The sequence below is a fragment of the Lactuca sativa genome, chromosome 6 (genome assembly GCF_002870075.4).
Source record: "Lactuca sativa cultivar Salinas chromosome 6, Lsat_Salinas_v11, whole genome shotgun sequence".
Lineage (NCBI taxonomy): Eukaryota > Viridiplantae > Streptophyta > Magnoliopsida > Asterales > Asteraceae > Lactuca > Lactuca sativa.
In genome coordinates this window covers 172,495,633-172,513,455 of record NC_056628.2, presented here as the reverse complement: position 1 = coordinate 172,513,455, position 17,823 = coordinate 172,495,633, and positions in this window count along the sequence as shown.

The following is a 17,823-nucleotide window of genomic DNA, read 5'->3' as shown; positions in this document are numbered from 1 at the left end:
TGCAGTAAGTTAAGTTTGTAAGCTACATGTCCGATACTTGCGAGAATCTCAAAAGGCCGAATGTACCTTGGATTTAGCTTTCCACACTTTCCAAAGCGTATCAAGCCCTTCTAGGGGGAGATCTTCAACTGGACACGGTCACCCACTAGGAATTCCAAAGGTTTCCTATGTTTATCAGCGTAGCTTTTTGTCGGTCTCTGGAGGCTTTCAATCGTTCACGGATCTGAACGATGTCGTTTCCCGTATGATCTCCGGACCTGTGAGAGTGCTTTTAGGAACTCGTCCTTTAGCTAACTGGGTATCACCCACCTCAGCCCAGCACAGAGGGGATCTCCACTTTCGGCCATAGAGGGCCTTGAATGGAGCAACCTTTATGATCGTGTGATAACTATTGTTGTAGGAAAATTCGACAAGGGGTAAATGAGTATCCCATGCTTTCGTAAAGTCGATCACACAGGCTCGCAACATATATTTCAAGGTTTGGATAGTTCTCTCACTTTGCCCATTGGTCTGTGGATGGTAGGTTGTACTCATGTCCATCGTAGTTCCTGAGGAACTTTGTCACGACTGCCAAAATCTCGAAGTGAATCTACTATCTCTATCCAAGATAATGAATATGGGAACACCGTGCAGTCATACAATCTCCCTAATGTATGTTCTTATAAGTTTCTCCATCTTGTCTGTTTCCTTGATAGGCAGAAAGTGTGTAGACTTGGTCAATCTGTCGACGATGACCCATATGGTATCCAGTCCACCCGTTGTCTTGGGCAACTTCGTTATGAAATCCATAGTGATCCGCTCCCACTTCCATTCCGGTATCTCAGGCTGTTGTAGTAGACCGGAGGGTTTCTGGTATTCGACCTTGACCTTTGTGCAAGTAAGGCATTTACTCACGAAGGTAGCAATCTTTGCCTTCATGTTCAGCCACCAGTATAACTTTTTAAGATCCAGATACATCTTATCTGAACCCGGGTGTACGGAATAACGAGTGTTGTGCTCCTCATTCATGACCTAGTCTTTGAAAACACCGAGTTTCGGGGTCCAGATCCGGTCGATGAAATAATAAGCTCCGCCACCCTTAACCTCCACGTCCTTATCCATCCCTCTCAGGGATTCACCCGCCACATTTTTAGGCTTCAAAGCGTCGAGCTGAGCCGTCTTAATTTGTGTGGACAAGTGTGAATGGATAGTCATAGTCAATGATTTGACTCTACGACCATAATATTTCTTCCGACTTAGGGCGTCAACTACTACATTGGCTTTACCCGGATGATAACAAATTTTGCATTTGTAATCACTGAGTAGCTCGACCCATCATCATTGTGTCATGTTGAGCTCCTTCTGGTCGAATATGTGTTGTAAGCTTTTGTGGTCCGTAAAGATAGTGCTTTTCATACTGTACATGTAATGTCTCTAGATCCTCAGAGCAAACACAACTGCTCCCAGCTCAAGATCGTGGGTCGTGTAATTGACCTCATGTGTCTTCAGCTGTCTCGAGGCGTAGGCGATGACCTTACCTCACTGCATCAGAACACATCTGAGTCCTTGATTTGATGCATCGCAATAGACAACGAAGTCTTCTATTCCTTCTGGGAGGGATAGTATTGGTGCGGTGCACAAGGCTCGTTTGAGCGTTTGAAACACTCTTTCCTGCTTCTCTTCCCAGTCAAAGGCCACGCCCTTCGGGGTCAGTGTTGTAAGAGGTTTCTCAATGCAGGAGAAGTCCTGAATGAACCTGCGATAGTAGCCAACGAGGCCTAGAAATTGATGAATTTCTGTAGGCGTCTTCGGTGCTGACTAGTTCTCGATGACTTTGATTTTGGAAGGGTCCACGTGTATTCCCTCTTCGCTAACAACGTGCCCTAAGAATTCGACTCGTCGAATCCAAAATTCACATTTCGAGAACTTCGCGTAGAGCTTGTCCGAACATAATGTTTCCAAGACCTGTCGCAGATGTTGGCTATGCTCCTCCTTACTACGAGAGTAGATAAGTATGTCATCGATGAAGACGATGACGAACTGATCCAAGTAAGGACGACACACCCTATTCATTAAGTCCATGAATATGGTGGGGGAGTTTGCTAATCCGAACAGCATCACTACGAATTCGTAGTGCCCATAACGAGTCCGAAAGGCTGTCTTCGGAACATCCTCCCCTAGCACTCCTAGTTGGTGATATCCAGATCTTAAATCAATTTTTGAAAAGAAGTTCTCCCCTAGAAGTTGGTCAAATAAATCGTCGATACGAGGCAAAGGATAACAATTTTTGACGGTTAGTTGGTTGAGCTCCCTGTAGTCGATGCACATACGAAACGATTTGTCTTTCTTCTTGACGAACAAGACTGGAACTCCCAGGCTGGGAAGCTTGGTCTTATAAAGCCCTTGCTGAGCAGTTCGTTAAGTTGATAGGACAGTTCTTGCATCTTTGCAGGTGCTAGACGATAGGGCAATTTGGCTACGGGGGTATCCCCTAGAACTAAGTCGATTCGGAACTAGACTTCATGCTACGGAGGTAATCCTGGGAGTTCTTCTGGAAAGATGTCGGGAAATTCACGTACTACTGGGATGTTCTGAATGTCCTTCGTTTCTTGGCTCAGATCGACCACATGAGCAGGGAATGATCGACATTCCTTTCGCAAGAATTTCTGAGTTTGGATGCTCGAGATTATACGAAGGTGCATGCCGGTTTTGTCTCTGTAAACTACTAGGGTTTTGCCAGACAGCAGATTAAGACGAACAGCGTTTTCGTAACAAATGATATCGGCACGATGAAAATTCAACCAATCCATGCCGATAGCATAGTCAATGATTTGACTCTACGATAGCCTTAGCCTTCTTTTTGTCATCCCAAAACTTCCACTTGGAATCAGAGGTTCTTGCGGGTTCTGAGATGGCCAGGGTAGTTGTTGCGGTCGGGGTATGAACCCCATGGTCTATGAGCCGTTGTGCCTATTGTTTGGCACTATCAAATGTACTGGGGAGTGATGCCAATACATTTCCCTGGTATGGTGGCACCATCCCCCGTATGTATCTCTCAATTTTCTTTCCCTCTGTATGAATCATGTTGGGACAGAAGGCCACCAGTTCACAAAGCCTTGGGGTGTAGGCGACTACGTTGGAGCCCTTCATGGTTAGGCTCCACAGTACCTCCTCTGGCTTCTGGATCTTGCCCCTCGGGCAGTACTCCTCAATCATGAGGTCTTTCAAAGTTTCCCAGCCCATAGAATTAGCCACTTTAAGGGATAGCGACTTAACATGGCTATTCCACCATGTTAGGGCTTTTGTTTCAGAGGTACAAGCGGCAAACTTCACCTTGCTCTCGTCGGGACAAGAGCAGATTTCGAAAACCAATTCAGTTTTCTCGAACCATTGCGAGAAGGAAATGACTCCGCCAGTCCCCTTGAAGGAGAATTGCTTGCAGTTGGTGAAGTCCTTGTAGGAGCACTTTTTCAAGCGCACATGGATTTCAACATGAGTAGATAGGACAAGGGTTCCCTCTGCACTGGAACCAGATGAATGATATTGAGCCATGGTTGTAGCCACAGCTGCAACTACATCATTTAAGGCTGTCATGTCAAACTGAGGAGTAGGTGGTTGAGGTGGTGGTGTCGGTGTTTCGTTATTAAGGGCACGCCTTGGATTTCTGCGAGGCGACATCTTTGATCTATAAGTTTATGAAGATGAAAACATTGATAAGAATTTAATGGAAGAATTGATGAAAATGACTCATGGACTAAGTCTTCATAGCCCAACAGTACGTTTGAATGCATATCTAGAACTAATAGATAATCACATTTGGCTAATAATTCCCATAACATCAGGTACTTGTCAATAATACTGGAATTACAGATGTAACAAGTTCAGGAAAAAATGGTCAACAGAAGGAGGCCTTACATCAACCAAAATGGGAAAATTTTGACAGAATTACAACCTAACCAAGACCTAACAGGCCTATGATTTACAAAGATGGGGAATTAGACCAGAGTTTTACACAACTAGGTTATATCCAAAAGAGAGAAGCTGATGAGAATCTATCGGCGATGAGAACTACCAGAGTGAGTTCTTAATCCCGACAGGTGACGTTCTATGTCCCTCATGTGCCTATCAGCTCTTTCTTGCTGAGCTCGAAGTTCTCTGACTTCAGCTCGGGTTTCAGCGAGTTCCCTCCGAAGAGATGCATTGTGGACCAGAGTCCTTTCGTGAGCAGACTCTAGCTGGCGAATATGGACAGTGTTAACGCCAGAATTGGCATCAATCTCCATGACTCGGTTGATAGCTGCTTGACCATGCTCGGTGTTCCGAGCAATCCTACAAACTATGATTGGTAGGACTCTATCATCAGAACCCCCTCAGTGAGGTTGTAGAAACTTTTGTCTCCATTGTAGGGAATGCGTTGACCTTGTTCTTGACTCCATCCATTCAAGTTTTTGGCCCACAGCGGTGTGCGTCCTTGAAATGCTGGGTGAGGGTTTGGGTTTTGATCAGCTGGAGGTAGGTTGTTGACTTCTGGCTCTAAGTCAGAACCATCAGAAAAGCCTTCAGCTTCATGATCATCCAAAGGAATTGGGTGATCATCTTCTGGTTCTTCTTCCAGCCATCCTGCATTGCCATGTTTGGGATAGTATGGGTCTCTGGGAAGGTGGAATCCAACCATTAACTCTACGCGAGAAGAGAGGTATAAGAATCTAGCACATAAGTAACTTATAGTAATGCAAAATACTCCTATAGTATTTTAAGTTTAGGTTCTATTGTTCTCATTACGGTATTGTGGGTAATTTTTTAGACTTGTTGCAATCTCACAACCACACTTAGGCACATGCCAGCCAAACATCAGATAATATAGTTGATCAAGCTATATCTTCCGAGTTTTGACTATATGTCTCTGAGGCTACTTGTGTTGCCCAACAATCGTAATACTTTTGTATTGTCTTAGTGACACTGATTTTAGTATGAATATAGGCACACATTCTTAATTAAATATTTTAATATTTAAAGTATAAACTCTTTCTTAGAGTATTTATATCCCATTGTATTTATAGTTAGTATATCTTTTATGGGTTGATATACTCAATTTAATATAAACAATGCTCTGATACCAATCTCTCACACCCCAAAACCATGAATAGCGGAAACATTCTGGGGAGGAGGACGTCATGTACAGTATCACAACAATGAATAGTAGTAAACAAGCAACAACATCATCCATTGCATTAATAATATAATTTCATACAATTGTTTTCTGTCAAGTTATATAGACACCAAAATATACATAACAAAATAAAAGATGAGTCTTGAACGAAATCCATCTTCTCAAAACCTGGAACCTGTAACTATCTACTAGTGACCTGAGAATACAAGTTATTTTGAAAGCGAGTAACAACTTTAAAGCTGGTGAGATCATAAGTATATTGGTGTCTGTGTTTGTACGAAAAAATTTGTAAGATGTCCGTAATGTATAAGTTTTGTAAAGTTTGTTTTTGTTTGAACTCTCCTAGAAAACCCTATGTTTCCTACTAATTGTAGCCTTCTACCAAGGCATCTAGTATCTGTGTGTGTGTCTCTTGTAAGTGTGTGTATTTTCCCAAATCCGACTATCAATAACCAAAAATATAGTTTTTACATTACCGTGCATCATGTGAATATTCACGAAGTGAATGTAAGGGGAAAGTATCATAGTACTGTAGTACTTGTAATAAGTGACTATTGCTATACTAACTACCTTAAACCAATTGATATTTAAAGTACTATGTGATCGACCTGTATCCTGCTACCGACTCTAGTAAAACGGCGATGTAAGATGCCGTAAGAAATGACATTTGGCACCCGTAGACTTGCAAGTCCCACTGTAGCGAGCAACAAGGTGTATGATAGTCAATCCAGTATAGATATATACACTAACTCATACGCTCCCCAATTAAGGATATTCTGGATATAAAAACGGTCATGGCAGGTAGTGCCATGACCCGTTTAATGGTTCACATAACTGCATGAATGTATATGTAATGAATGTGCTAACTGTATGTGTACTCTTTTTCTGTCTAGCCTGTATTTATTGTAATGTTCTGCGTGTACTAGCTGTAATGTGTGTTCTCTCTTTATTTAGGATGTATAGTAATGTACTGTGTGTACTACCCGTATTGACTCATGAATGAACTGACTCATTGTATGTTTCATTGTTCTAGTAATAGTTTTAGTATCTTCCTAAACTACCCCTATGGTAGCTTACTACTAATGTATGATCATGTTTGTATACCCTTGCTACCTAAAGGTATAGAATTGATTGAAGGAAATTTTATGAATATGTATTTATACATGATATACAACTAATATTTAACCGACCTTCGGACAGATAACCGATGCTCTAAAGCCACATCCAAACAAGGAAAAGGAATTAAAGCGAGCTAGCCTTTCTAAGTCTTTTAAACATTGCTTATATAACTGTACATACATAGACATGCATTTGACAATATATAAGTATGAAAGAGTTTAAGTAAAAGTATTTGACAAGTAAAAGAGTTTCTAAAACAGTTTGAAGTAAAACAGTTTGGTAAACAGTTTGAACAGTAAGAAAACTACTGGTTTGGTAGGTATTAATCACATGTGATTGATATAATAACTATAAGTATTCAACTTGTATTCCCCCCCATAAAAGCATTTAAAAACATTTAAACCATTGATTAAGGGGGTACGAATTCACCTATAATGAGTGGTATGGATAAATTGATGAAACAGGATTGCTATGTGTCAAGTGAAGTCTTGAACACACACAAAGATCCTAGTTGTCATATAATATCACATGTATGTATCCAATTCGTCTCTAAAAAACTAATAAACAAAGTTAAAACACCCTAGGACATGCTAAACACCTTATATAAGTGTTATAAGTCCCAAGCAATGCATCTATGTTTTGTAGGGCATGGCTAGTGTGCTTGGGGTTCAAGGAAAACTCCATCATGGAGTTTATGGTTTTATGGTCACCAACAAATGAGTTTACGATCGTAAAACCTTGATTTTATGGCCGTAAGCTCCTCCCCTTTTGACCATTTGATGATTTGAAGCCTTAAGAGTCCCTAGAAGCTTTTCTACTTGAAGTATGTGTCTATGGAAGGAATTAGGGCACCATTTCACTCCTAATTGGAGTTTACGGTTTGTAAACCATTTTCCTTTGAGTTTACTACCGTAAAGTCATATGGTTTATGGTCTTTTGGGTTTTTTCAAGTCCTTATCTCATCAAGGAAAGGATTTAGACATGTTTCTAAGGCTTGTGAAGGACTAGGGCACACTTTGGCCCTTAAAGAAGGGTTTACGGTCCAAGGTGTTCTTGGACCGTAAACACCTTTGATATTGGTGTTTCCTTGTCTTTTCTTGATGTAAAGAAGTATAACAAGCTCTTTGCTACTCTAGGATAGAAGTACTTACAATATAGAAGCTTTAAATGAGCTAAATGTCCAAGAACACTAGTGTATGTTCTTGGTGAAAATCGAAGAATCAACCTTTTGGAATGATTTCACAATTAGAAGTGTGTTAAAACACTAGATTAAGGCATATAATCACTTAAGAAGGCTAGAACACTTACTAGATTGAAGATCTTGAAAAACTTTTGGATGATACTTGAGAGAGAAATGGATTTGGATCTTGATATTTGGAAAAAGTGTAAATAATGACTAATTGTCATATATATACTCCCAAATTTATGGTTTCTGGCTGTAAATATTTTATTCAGGCAGTAAACTCTATTTTCTTGGAGTTTTGGAATAATAGCTGCAAAATAAACCCTAGTGCATCCTCTCTCCTGATATCTCTTAAAGTGTAAATCTTGAAATACTCAAACTTATTCTAAAAAGTCTGAAAATTAACAGCAACTGTTCTGACTTCTATTGACTTGAATATGTTTGTACATAATAGAAATTTCGGGTTGTCACATCTACAGATAAGGCATTCATGGACTCTGTACTGTTCGAGGTCATGTAATCGTACCGTTTCGATGTGGAATATGCTCTAGTCTATTTACCACGTGGAATTTCACTTAGATACGTTGCTACTTGGGGCTTAGAAGAGCTAAATCTATGCCACAAATCTTTAAATACATTTCTTTTGTAAGCTCTTACAAGCCACCAAGACAATAGTTTTGTTTTATCATTTTTCCCAAACTTGTGTGCTATGTTTGATAGTAGATGAAAAGCGCACACGCCATGATGAGAGTGTGTGAAAACATTTTCAATACTAACCCGAATTACATCGACCCTATTAGTTACAAACGTCAAATCTTGACGATCACTAACGCATTCATACAAATTTTCAAGAAACCATGTCTAAGTAAGACCACTCTCTTTTTTGCATATTATGTGCGCAAGGTGTACTATCTGGTTGTTGCCATCCGTAGCTACTACACGCAATAAGGTTCCCTTAAAATCACCCTTCAAATGGGCACCATCCTAATTATGACTTTACGACAAAAACATTTGAACACTCATATCTGCAATATATTAAAACAGAACACATAAAAACTATATTTTTTTTACAAATAAGTACATATTAAATAACAACAAGTTTTTTGTATTTAAGGTTCTCCCAATTGTATAAAAACAACACTCGAAACAATCTTCAGAATCTATTTGTATATAGGCCACTGTACTGGGATTATGGCGCTTCAAATTGTGAAAATAAATAGGAAGTTTTGAAAAACATTTTTCAGAGGATCCCAACAACAGTTCCATAGCATATTGTTTTCCATGCCAAGTTGTTGGTAACTTACATTGATTTCCAGCAAAGCATTCAAATCCTTTGATATTTCATTAGCCCTCCAAACCTTGGAACGAGTTTTCCCATAATATCATGCAATATAGTACCCATCACTTTTTATTTGCATACTTATGATTTCGGTGTTACTATAATGAGGAACATGTGTGCACGTTTGTTGAAAGTCCTGATTTCAAATTCATCAGTGGGATCAATGCGTTTTTCATACAAACGCCAAGTACACTTCTCAATTTCACAATATATCTCATAATGGTTTTTGTTAGAATGTTTGGTCTTAAACTAAAACTTTTCTCCGGCTGCTTTAAGACTCAAAGCAAATATTAGTTGTTGTTTATTATCATACGTTTGACAACAAACATTTCATCATTTGGACCTAAACTGTGAAATGGTCCAGGTTCAACAATAGGATTGGGACAACCAGGTATGGGAGGCATACCATAAAAGATGTTTAAAGTTTTTTCCGTGTGTGAACTCATCTTCTTACAAGCCTTCATTTGACACTTCATCGTCTGACAAAGTTTTGTAACACAATCTTCCAAAGTCATATAAATTTTCTTCTTCCATTGTATTTACTGCCACAGTTTCTTCTTTTGGACACTCTTCAACATTATCAGATGCAATGTATTCAACACTATACGGTACAATCTTGTCAACCGCTTCTGTGTATTCGACCCATCCGTTGAACACCTCCAAATACAAATGCACAATCTCATTTGTTTCAGAAATTACATTTTTGAGTTGATGAACATCTGTTTCATCTACTATATTCATAACATACCCATGAACTGGGTGTTGAAATGACAATGGTATATTACTATTGAATGCATTAGCCTTACTATTGACCAAATCAAACAATATTCAACAGTCAAAATTTGGCAGAATCAGTAAACCTAAGTTGATAAACTTTGGTCAAACGTAGGTGTTAATCCCATTACTCATTTGCCAACCCCCCCGTATGTAACATAACAAAACTCATATTTTCTTTGCAAACAAATTTCTAACAGTAAAACCGATCTAATATTGCAAATGGATCTAAAAAATGGAAAAACCGTTTATATCACAAAAAATCGTCGCTAATAGCTTTGTAGCCACCCATTCCGTGATGGTTTAATGTCTCCGCGGAGATATCTATGCAGACTAATATTTAATTAATAAAAAAGTACAACATTCTAAATTCCGTGAAGATTTCATTTTACCGCGGAGGTCCGCAGAGGGTCCTCCACGGAATGCATGTCTATACCCGGAAATGTAATTTTTCATGTCTAAAATTTGAAATTACCCCCCATTTTTTTTATTATAGTTAGTATTTTCCTAATTTATTAATTTTATTAAATATGAAAGATGTCACAATCTTAAATGTGTAGAAAGATGATAGGAAGAAATAATATGAGGATATTTTATTTCCTTAATGATTAATATATTATTTAAAAATTCTATTTAGTGGTTATTATATGTTTGATATGTTACAGGATGTTGTTCATTGTCATTTTATTAGTTTCATAAATCAAAGAGTTTAATGGGAGTTGTAGTATTTATGTATAAATAGTCGATGGTCCAACATACAAGGACACACCAATCTTTGCACAGTCTTTGATCACCATCATCAAATGTTGCATGAAAGAAAACTAACTGTCTTTGTTGAAGAAGATCATCACTCACTAATTCCGGTTCGTCATCAAATTTCCACATCAAGAAGAAGACACATAAATATGTCAGGGTATGACTTTCTTTTATATTGGTGATTCAATAATATTATTCTGTCTTATGGTTTAAATATTTTGCTAACAAGTGCTATCAAAATCAACCATATATATTAAATCATCAACTTATATTATTGTTTTTTGCTTAAGCCAAAGTAAGTTTGAGATTCGTATAATCCCAAAAGGTTGTGTGATTCCTTTTTATAGTTTGTTTCTTATTTTATGAGGACCACATAAACCATAACGGTAAAATATAAATGGGAAGGTGATATATGATAAATAAATTCATTGTATTTTTGTGTGTTTTATATTGGATTCAATGGATGGGAATCTATATGTGTTATAAACAAGTAGAACCACCAAAGCGCTTCTAGCCCAACGGTGGTGGTATCAGGTGTTGCCCTCCCTCCTTGATGTCGAAGGTTCAAGTCTCGTCAGAGACTTTGATGGATTTATGAGTACTTTATAGGAGTAAAGTAGGTTTTATGTTAAAAAAAATAATAAACCAAAAGAACCATTTCTCTCATAAAGTGTCTTTTTACCCCTATACAATCTTATTCCTCATGATATAATGAAGCTTAGGTAGTTGTCTTAGTAGTGAATGGTATCTCAACACAACAAGACTGTGATAGTGTATGTATTTTACTAGGCACTTTGTAGATTCGTTGATAACGTGGAAGTCCTAGTATACATTTTTCATCAGTTGAGTACTCTACAAATAGAGTAGGTACATAAGTCAAAGGTATCCTTTTTCCGACAGGGTGCACTATACACTGTCTATCTACATCTTCCTTGTACCAATCCGAGTGTTGAGTTAAATCAAAGAACTTATTTATGTTGTGTGTTCTATTTTTACTTTTATTTTCATTATGACTAATTAGACATTCTTTTTCAATCGGTATCAAAGCAGGAATCGACATAACGTTTGCAGAATCTCGTTCGCGTTTTCATCTTATTGAATCAATTATTCCTATTCAATCATACAGCAAGTAAAAACGTAATTCTTCGATAGAATTTGAGTGTTAATCAATCATTTTGTATTTGATTTCTTTCTTTTCAAGTTTTCTTTTTTATATCTTTTTACACGATTATATGGTGAATTTGAATGTTAACACTGTGATGAACTTTGGTAATCTGCTTGGATTTTCTATTAAGATTCCAATGTTGCTTCAAGAATATTACGATCAGTGGGCGGATCCTATGGAATATTACCTCAACGGAATTGATGTCGACTTGTGGAGATTGATTGACAAAGTTCCATCTCATGTAGATCGTCTTGAAGAAGTTGGTACAACAGGTGAAGCAGAAGATATGATCTTTCTACAAAATAAGGAAAAAGCTAATGATAAGAGATGTGTTTATGAGTTACGTGGAGCTTTGCCACGAGTCATGTACAACTATATTCGAGGTTGCACTACTTCCCAAGAAATCTGGAACATGCTTAAAGAAAATTACTAGGGGAATGAACGAACTAAGAAAAGCTCGATGAATCAATGCTGAACTGAGTTAGCAGACTTTAAACAACAGGATAATAAATCTATCCAAGCCTATTACGATCGATTAAATAAGCTACTCCACAAGTGTACCGTGTTTGGTGTTTTTCACACTACTCTCAAGTTCGACACAAGTGTTATTCTAAGGATGAAGAAGGAATGGAAGAATATATGTCTGATGATTAAGACTTAAGAGAAATTTGACACTTACTCACTGTTGAAATAGATAGCTGAGGAAAACAACAAAATGAACTTTGGAGGTCTGATGGCACTTGTCTCGAAAACCACTAGGAAGGAAGCTAGTTCTGATGTTGAAGCAGATGAGAACGAATAGGTTTCTTGTTGAACTTAGATGACGAAGTTGTTGCCTATTACTCAAATAATTGGCATAAGAAGTTTTATAAGATGCCTATCAGTGTAAACTTCAATAACAACTCTGCTAAGAATTCATTGTCATATTCTAGTTTTGGTCAAAAGAGTGTTGAAAAGGTTGAAGAAAAGAAAGAAGAGAAGAAACTTGAGAAGAAAATGAAAGAAGATTCTGGTTATAGTTATAATTATTGTATTGGACGTACTCATCTTGCCCGGGATTGCATGTTGAGAAAGAAAGAAGAGAAGAATGGGAAAGTTAAAGATGAAACATACTATGCAATAACGATTGAGGAGCTTCGTGCAATGTCTAAGAATCTCTTCCTGGTTGCAAAGGATTCAAATGACGATGATGGAACTTATCAGATTTGGTCTTCAGGCTTTGACGATGAGTATATACGTCATCCTACTCATGGCGTTATGTATGAAAAACATGTTGTTGATGATTCAAGTGATAAGAGCATGTTTGGTGAGTTTGTGGAGGAGAGTAAAGATAAGGCTAAAAAGTAGGAAACAAGTGGTAGAAGGAATATGTTTTTTGATGATTGCTTTGAAGTCCCCTATGACCGAGAAGGTACATGATCTTCTTATTTCTCTTAATGTTCCTTTAAATTCTTTCACTGGCATTTTATCTGATTTTGATGATACATGTCCTTACTTGAATGATATGTTGATTTCAATAAGAATCAAAGTAGAGAAAAATAAAGCATTGCTTTATGAAGTGAGAAATAAGTTGGAGGAGAAGAAAACTAGTATAGAGAGCCTAGATTTCTGACATATGAATGTCATAATAGATAGAGGCTCAATGAGAATGGATAATAGTTTACTAGTGAAGAAAGGAACATATATTGTAATTCTCCTAAATGGTTATATGGTAAACTAACTCATCTCTGTCATTTGTCTGAGATTTGTAAGGAACAACACAAAAAATTACACACTTTAATTAATTTTGAGCGTGAATTACTTGATGATGCTATGGTTGTGAGAGTAAGGTAGCTAAATATGATCAAGTTCCTAATGATTCTTATGGTATTGTTAATATCAACGATTGGTTGGATGCTAATTATTTGGTTGATATTATGAATGATACTTTGTCCAAAAATGAAAAAAATGAAAAAAATGAAAAAAATGAAAATTTTGAACAAAACTAAGAATTCAACACAAAGTACTCAACAAAATTTTGTTGATATCAAAGTGAAATTGAGGAACAGAAATGTGTAGATTGCTCAAAATTTTTATTCATTAAAATCACTTCGTTAACCAAAAGAGAAGAAAATGATGATTCAAAATCAAAGCTAAACAATGACTCATCTTCGACAACCAAAACTGATGATTCTCAAGAGTCTACTATTGTCGAAGACATAACGAACAATGAGAGTGACAGTGATGATGATTCATGTGAAAAAGGAATTCCACGAGTTGTTTAAGCTCACGTGTTTGAGGACTCAAAAGAATTCACAAAAGTTTTGAAATTAAAAGGAAGACATTTTCTTGAACAAAACTCGGTTCTTTATCCATAATCTAATAAAGAATTTTGAAACCAAATTTTTGTTACAAAAGGAAATGGGGTTAAAGTTGATCCAAAATTTAATGAATTAGTGAAAGAAGATAATTCGAAAGTGATTGAAAGTCATTCGAAAATGGTTTGAATTAGAGATCAAAAAATTTTCAACGTCAGAAGAGTCAAAAATCTTTTTCGAAAATATTAAAAATAACAAAAATGGTTTTTAGGTTGTGAAAACTACCAATTCTGATGTCGAAGGCGAATCAGATGAAAGTTGTGATAAGTATTTACAAGATGATTTAATGAATAAAAAGGTAAAGACTCAAACTTTCATAAATGATTACAAAAAAACTGTTTCAAAAAAGAAAATTTCAAAAAGAATGCTCTAAACAAAGCTTATTGGAAGAATAGAAGAGATTGTCAGAAAGAAAAGAAATTACAACAAAAATTACCATAAGATAAAGAAAAGAAGTTTTCTTAATCATCTAAAGCTCATTTTTCAAAAGAATCTTCAAAAGTTGTTCAGAAAGGTGTCAAAAAAAATGCTGAGAACAACAAACAAATTGGTTTTCCTCAAAAGTCGAAGGTTGGTCAAAGTTCAAAAATGAAACAAGTTCAAAAATATTAAAATCATGTTAAAATAAGTGCTCAAAAGAATTTTTCAGAAAATCATAAAGGTTTTCAAAAAGAATCTCCTTTTGGATGTCAAAATCGTTTGCTGCAAAAATCACAAAAATCTTTTTCACAAATGAGTTTTTCAAAACAATCAAATGTTGTGAAGAAAAATGTATCATTCAAACCTAACGGTCCATGTTTTCTAAATCCTTATTCAAGCCACAATTTTTTATACAATCCATATTTTTTTTATTATAAAAAGCGTAATATAGTTCAATACATATCGATGGAAGGCAAACGGGCAACAAGCTGTGCCGCTCGCCCTTTTCTGGATGGCAAAACTAATCCTTTTGAAAACAAAATTTGTCGATCTAGGAGATATGAAATTAGATTGCATGACCCGTTAGATTCTGTTGAGGAGCTCCACCGCCTCTGGTACGAGAAAACCAAATGTGTAAAATGCAAAATGAACAAACAGATGTTGATTTTCTACATGTGTATTATCATACTTTGCCACTTTGCACGCAACGAATTTGAAAGTGGAATGCCTTGCTGTGAAATCCCTGATCCTCAAACCGACGAGAGGAGAGACCCCAGCAAGGTCCACACATGCGTGCTTCCCTCCTACGCATCCAAGACCAAAATGTCAGCCGTGAAAAAGTTCACTGTTGCTTCTTTCTTCACATAAATATCAGCATCCTGACAAGCATCAAAGGGAACATCACTAACCAGATCATGTCTGTACTTGAAACCAGGGAAAAAAATCAAATGTTTCATTTGCCAAAGGAGAAAATGAAATAAAAAATTTTAATCATTTGTTTGAAGGAAAAGGAAAGAAATTTCATATGAACGAGTATTGTTAAGAACAAGTCAAAAAGACTTATGAGAATTACTTAAATGAATTGATGAGTGAAGTACTTCATCCCAAGGATCATTATCGAAGACTTCAAAATGGAAAGAAGTTAAAACAAATAAGAAAGTTGAGTTTTCTGCAAGAAAGGTTGAAAAGGAGAAAAACAACGTTAAGGCTTCAACTTTGAATGATTATATTTCTCTGCCAAAATTTGATGAAGTTGATTTAATTCGCAAAGTCAAAACAAAAGTCCATGGCTAGATTTTTAATTTTACACTGCACACAATTTTTCATACTAATTCCCAAGGCCACACAAATCCTTTGGGATCTAAGTCTCTATGAATGATTGTAGGCTCTATGTGACAAGCAGTATGACAAAAATTGGTACATTTATAGTGGATACTCGCATCACATGATTGGTTGGAAAGGGAACCTTAGAGATTTTAGGAAGTTAAAGAATGTTCGACAATAGTAAATTCTCTATGAGTAAAGTCGCTTATGTCGAAGGTTTAAAGCACAACCCTATAAGTGTATCTCAATTGGTTATTAGTACTGAGAATCAAGTTCTCTGTGATGAAGAAGGAAGTGTGATTTCAAACAAAGAAACAAATGAAATCTTGTTAATTTCGAAGAGGAAGTGATATATATATATATATATATATATATATATATATATATATATATATATATATATATATATATATATATATATACTTTGTACATAAAACCTATAGTTGGCATACCCTTTGTTTGCTTACTATCGAAGGCTTCCTCTGACCATAGTTGGTTTTGACATATAAGGCTTTCTCATCTCAATTTCAACAATTTTAATAAACTTGTTTTAAATAATCTTGTTTGAGGTTTACCAGGTGTAAAGTTTGATAATGGTTCTTTGTGTGCAACTTGTGAATAAAGCAAACAACATCTTGTCACACCCCGAAACCGAAGGCGGAAACATTCTGGGGTGGAGGTGACATCATGTTGAGTATCATAACCAATGTACATAGTAAGAAAAGTAAACAACCATTACATTACATATGAAGTTTACAATTGTTTGGAAACAAAGTGTTACAAGTGTTATACATATGTATATATGAACAAAAGTAATGATGAGTCTTCTACGTACTCCGTCTTCGCCAATAGGATCGCTGGGTACCTGTCTAATGCAGACCTGAGAATACAAGTAGTTTGGAAATCAGAATAAAGCTGGTGAGTTCATAAGTGGTTTGTTTTTCTGAAAATGAACGAGATTCCTTTAGTTTTCTGAAAAAGCTTTTATCCAAGAAAATCCAATATTTTCTTAAAAGTAATGTTTAGTTATCTGTTTTGTTACACAATTCTGGTTATGAACAGTTGTTACCCCAGGAAAATCCTATATTTTCCTAAAAAGTTTGTGATTAGTTACCGAGTCTGAATTGAATGTACAAGTATCTACCATACTTAAAATGTTTGTGTGAAGTTTCCTAAAAGCCTGGTTATCCTTGAAATGTATGTTAGTTTTAACACATATATAAAACTATTGTGTGGAAAGTAAACTAATTCTTAAGGTTATTAGCTTACTAAATTCATTATTACCATCAAGTGAATCTCCATTATCTAAATTGCAAGTTCCATAACCATACGATAGACTAAAAATGGCAATAAGTAGTCCATCATCAATTTATTACTTTCGTCACCCTTGAACCTTTCGGTTCGGCTGTAGCTAGCAGCCAGGTGCGGGGTAGTCAGCCCCATATAGATCTGTACACTCAAGTCACGCTCTCCTTCCAGGAGATTCTGGTTACGGGGGCGGTCCTCCACTCACGTATCTACGTGGAGTGTTACAGAGGACGTGTGTCCAATTATTAAGATTTACGAATTTACAAGTAAAAATGCGGAAAATCCTGATTTAGATTCTAATTATAAAGGGCGGTCCTCCACTCGCGTATCTCTGTGGAGTGTTACACAGGACAAATCAGGAGTACTAAACTAATGTTTTTTTCAATAATGAAGTGGAAAAATCATGTGAGAAACATATATTATCACAATATATAATAAGATTTGAAAACTAACTCTGCAAGTCAAACTATTGGTTAATACGGTTTTGATTGTTAAAAGAATGTGGAATATGAAACATTTCAAATGAAATAATAAGTTTGAGTATAAGATATCCTTGTACTTTTGCTTGTATTCCCCCCTGAAAACATTGAAAAACACGAAAAAAGTGTAGGGGTATGAATTCACCGGACGATGAATGTGTCGACTAGGATGCTAAACGTCGGTTCGAGGCTTGAAAACGTGCAAGGTTCCTATGTAATATGAAAAGATACACATTTGTATCTAATTAGGCTTTGTACTACTAATTATATATGATTATACTCTCCAAGACGCGAAAACACTTCAAATCAAGTGTTTGGAGTGACCCAGGTGACATCTATGGACGTATATGGCTTGGATATTGTCACACCCCAAAACCAAGAACGGCGGAAACGTTCCGGGGTGGAGGACATCATGTGAAGTATCATAACAATGTAAAGTAGTAAAAAAGCA